Consider the following 5,166-nt stretch of genomic DNA (forward strand, 5'->3'; position numbering starts at 1 on the left):
TGCTAACCGCAGCGCTGTCCGCGTCCGCGTTCACGTCCGTGGCCGTGGCCGTGTCCGTGTCCTTGTCCCAAGTACCAGGTCCTGGCAACGGCATGAGGTTAATCCTTTAGCCATGTCGCACGCGAGGGTGAGGGTGAGGGCGAGGGCGGCGGACACTCCTGCTGCTCTGGCTGGAGGCAGGTACTGGTACTCAAGTCGAGGCATTACCCAAAACTTGTGCAGCTTACGCGAAAGTCCTTTGCCTGCTCTAGTCCTCGTTCTTGGCCCTGGCCCAGGTCTTGGTCTCGGTCTTGGTCTTGGTCCTCCTGTGGTCGGTCGTCCTTTGCCGCCTGTGCGTCGTGTGCGCGGTGCGGTGCGGTGCGGCACGGCCACTTTGCGGTTTCGAGCGCTTAACCGCATCATAAAACCATCAAAAAGTATAAAAGTAAACCATTATCATCATCAAGCCACGCACAACGGTGGTCTCTCTCGGTGCCAGTGCCAGTGCGAGTGCCTCTCAACCATCCCGCTGGGATGGCTCTCCTCTCGGTTCCTCCCCTGCCCACCACCAGCTGCATTGATCCTTTTTGCGGGCCTAAACAGAGGCTCGGCTCGTTTTAATGAAAGAAAGAAATGAAACGAAACTAAACCCAAAACCCAAACCCAAACCCAAACCCGAAGCGATCCCTGTCGCCGCCTGATCTGCTCTCGATCTGAATTCCCTGCCATGGCATGGCACTTGCCATCCTCTCATCCAATCCAATCCAATCCAATCCAATACAAGCCAATCCATTTCGTCCAGCCAGCCACCTTTGCTGCCCCTTTTTGCTTTCAGTTATTCCAATAATTCTTCTGGCACGGCTTTTGGGCTTCTGTTTTTGGTTTTCGGGCTTCTGTTTGGTCTCAGCTCTCCATCTCCATCTCCATCTCCTTCTCCTTCCAGCTCTCCTCTCTTGATCTCTTGACATTTATATTGATTTAAACTGGTTTCATATTCGGGATTAGAATGCTTGATGCATTGTTCGTGATTAATATGCTCCACTCGAACTTTGTGGCCTTTCACACTGATATTTCTTCATTTCATTCAGTTCGCTGCAGGATAGACTAGTTTAAGGGGAAAACTATATCATTTTGGGGGTGCAGCAACCAACCAAAAATGTTTAAAAATCTATCAAATAATTGTACAAATTATGCAGCCAGCAATTCCTTCAGTTGTTATGGTGGGGAGGTCTGGATTAAAGTATCCATTGGGAAAGTGTTCATAAAATTCCTAGCAGCTGATTATGTGGCAGGGATTGTGGTTATAGTTGTTCCGTGGCGTGTGCAACATTTTCTTCTTCATCGGAAGCGCCCTCTATTTTTGTTTTGTTCCTTGAGTGGATTGGATGGATGTCGTAAAGAACATGTGCACGGATTATTTGCTTTGGCAATATCATTATGAATATACATATATACAGTTATATATGTATGTACATATATGCATTGTAGTATAAACCCTACCAATCTCTCTTTGAACCCTCCCGAACCTACCTCCTTCCCTCCCTCCATCCCCTGTCTTGCGTTACGCGTTGAGGACTTTGATGGAGCCGTTCGCCTGGTTGCCTGGTTACGACTGCTGGCAGCTTAATCAGGCTATTTATGCCACGCCCACAGCTCGCGGAGAGGGGGCTCGCACCACCCACACTCACATACACACAAACACCCACCCCCCTGGCATGCGCCACCTAAACCCCTCCCAAGCAGCCAGCCAGCAGCAGCAGCAGCAGCAATGTTGAAGACAAAAAAAAAGACAACGGCTCACAGGGGCTAATGAAATTTACTGGCCCACGGATAGAAGAGTCGAGTGAGAGTGGAGTGGGTAGTGGGTAGTGGGTAGGGGTAGTGGGGAGTCAGAGCCTTGTGCCCCATGCGGCAGCATGCCACGCGCCTACGACAGCGCGGCCTAATGAATGTGCCACTGCCAGTTGCAAGGCAATAAAAAATCAGCCAAACGAATTGTCGTTAATCAGCCAGCAGCACAGCACCTACAAAAAAAAACACAAAAACAACGAAAAAAAGAGAGAAAAGAGAACCACGAAGCACGAATCACATAAAATGAAATGAAATACAAGCAAAAGTTTCCTTTGGCTGAGAGAGAGAAAACCTGAACCTGAAACCCACACCGAACCAAACCAAACCAAACCAAACCGAACCGAACACCCACATACCCGTACACAGCAGCAGCAGCAGCACAGCAGAGTGTCGAGTGGTGGAGTTGGTGGATGCCACAAGCTGTCCCTGTCCCTGTCCCTGCCACTGCCACATCTCCACCGCCCACACACACGCCCCCGCAGCGACCCACACATCCACACGATCCACACACAAAGCAATCAAAACTGTCGCCTATGAAAAATGTTCGGGGCAAATGGCGGCAAACTTTTCCAACAACAACAAAAAAATACTGCAACAAAAAAACCACAAATCTATGTACATATGCATGTGTGTGTATGCATGTGTGCTATATATTTGTGTGTGTGTGTAAGTGCAACTTTGTTTGTTAATTTTCATTTTGCAATCATCTTTTTGGAGTATGTTTCTGGTATACCCTTTTGCTAGGGCATTGCGATATTTGTAAATTTTATTGGGTACATTTTTGCAAGGTTCTTGCTCTCCTCCAGAAATCTTTCTTCTATTTTTATGAGCCAAAACCTTTAAGAAAAACATATCACTATATTGCAGCTATGGTTCTACATTGGGGGGAACCAGGGACTGTGACTTGTACTCAAGCTTGTACATCTTGATCGCTCCTTCTGCCATTTGTAAAGTTTTACTTTGCCTCCAATAAATGTACATATTCCCAAAGTTGTGTAGATATAAAAGTGAGCACTCCATCGCTGCCATTTACTTACAAAAAAATTGAATTTAGCTGGAGTTTGCGGAGATTTTTAAGTATCGAAGTGTTTGAAATGTTTTTTCGTGCTTAAAACAATTTATTTCATTTTGCTTTCTATTGTTAATTAAAAATGTATGTATAAACATATCCACTGGCATTTGATTTCGTTTAAAATGAAATTTATTTTTCCATTTAGAGCACCTATACCTCCCTCCCCTCCCCTCCCCTCCCCTGCCCAGTCCTTCTGGCAAAACATTTTAAAGTTTCCAATAAAATTTCACATTTTATGTGTTTTGTTGTTGGCATTTTTGTTTTACAAGGAGGAAGCCCCGAACTGTATGCTAAGCTGGCGATAACTGTGCTGGCAGCCACCCCTCTGTGGGCCAATTGCCCTGCCCAGCCCCATGTTGCATCTACACATCAATTAGCCGCAACAATTTCATTTGCCAGCCTGCAAATGAAAATGAGAAAATTGCGAAAGCCAACAACAACAACAAATAAAAACAAACGCAAAGTTTTAACAAGAAAAATCCATAAAATATTTGTGCAACATTTTCACACAAACGCCCCCACTGCCCCTCTCTCCCTCCACTCCGTGGAGTAAAAAAAACTGTCGTCAGCTATTTTTAAATTTTCATACAAATTTGATAAGGTTTTTTCCGCTGAACGCTTTTTTTTTCCTGCGTCAGCTTCAAATAAAAATAAAAATAATAAAAAAAAAAAGCTGAGCAAAAAAAAAGCAACCGAAATGGTTTTTGTTGGTTTTTGGTTGGTCGCTGGACTATCATTCATGATTGAGCTGCAGCGCAGGATTCACATTAAAAAGGAGGATAGTTAATGGGGGGCGGTGGAGGAGGAAAGGGAAATAAAGGGTGTACTATTTGCTCTGTTTTGACTCTTCAACCAAGGCATCATTAAAATAGACTTATATCTCAAGTCCAATCCACTCTCTCTCTCTTAAGCATTATCCTCATTAGCATAACTATCGCACAAGCACCCAAGCCACCCTTACTCCCGTCTCCCATCTCCCGTGCTCCTTTCTTTTCAAGGATTTGCTACAAGCCAAACCCCTTCGGAGAGCATCATTATTGCATCATTATTGAAATATCAAATCGAATTAAATTGGAGTTTCAAATTCCTTGGCTGTTTGCTTGAGTGAATGATAATTGAACAATAGTGGGCCTGGGCCTGCACCGCCCATTACATTAAGAGGGTGTGGGTGGTGGGTGGTGGGGGCAGCCTGTCCGTCCGTTTTTTGTGGCTGCGGCTGGCGCTCTCTGCATGACAATTTTTGACCAACGTCCTTTGCCCAGCCAACTACCCACTCACCTACCACCTACCACCTACATATCTAGCCACCCCCTCCAACAGACCCCCCATTCTTCAGGCGACTCTTTCTTCTAGTCTTCTTGCTTGCCTGCCTGCCTGCTTGCTTTTGGTAACAAATTTTTTCGCTGTCTTATGCTTTTCCTCTCTATGGTGGCGCTGTTTTGGGTTTGCTGTCATTTTCATTAAAATTTCATTGCTGGCGCGCGCAAAACTACCAAAAGGAACAACAACTTTTTTTCTTCTTTTTGTTTCTTTCTGTTGCTGTTGTTGTTGTTGTTGTTTTTTTGTGTGGAAACAAAGTTGTTGAACCGACTGCCAGGCATGGGTCGCTGGGCGGGTGGTGGGTGATACGGGGGGAGCAAGCAAGAGGCGGCAGCGTTTATTTATTTGGGGTGTGGTTCCACTCTCAACCACACACACACAAACATAGACAGGGCAGCAGCAGCAGCGGCGGCATAGAAAACAGCAACAACACATAGGTAAATACAGCTGCTCGAATGGTGGGCCAGGCAGTCATCCCGCTTGCACTTGCCGCTCGCTTATGTCGGTGCCAGAGCGGGACAGCTAGCGGGTGTTCCGGTTACGGTTTACGGCTACGGGGCGACGACACAGCCAGCAAGCAGTGTAGCAGTGTATGGCCATCTCGCTTGCACGCTCGCTCGGATTGAGGCGCGCGCAGCGTCAGCCATTGCTAAAAGTATTGCGCTCTCGCTTTGGCCCACGTGGTGCTGCTGGTGGTGTTGGTTGGCTGCACGAACACACGAGAACACACGATCACACGAACACACACACACACGAACCTTCGTGTAGCTGTGTGCTCGTTTCGGCTTTTTTTTGTCGCTCGTTTCGCCTGTGTGAGGGGACGGACTGGTCGAACGACTTTTGCTATCGCCACCGTCGTCGCCGCCTGCTGCGTCGCTGCTCTGCTCTGCTCTGCTCTGCCCTGCTTTGGTACGCTGCTGCCACCGTTTGCCCGCTGGAAGGTG

This window comes from Drosophila obscura, unplaced genomic scaffold, assembly GCF_018151105.1.
Source record: "Drosophila obscura isolate BZ-5 IFL unplaced genomic scaffold, ASM1815110v1 contig_73, whole genome shotgun sequence".
NCBI classification, from domain to species: Eukaryota; Metazoa; Arthropoda; class Insecta; order Diptera; family Drosophilidae; genus Drosophila; species Drosophila obscura.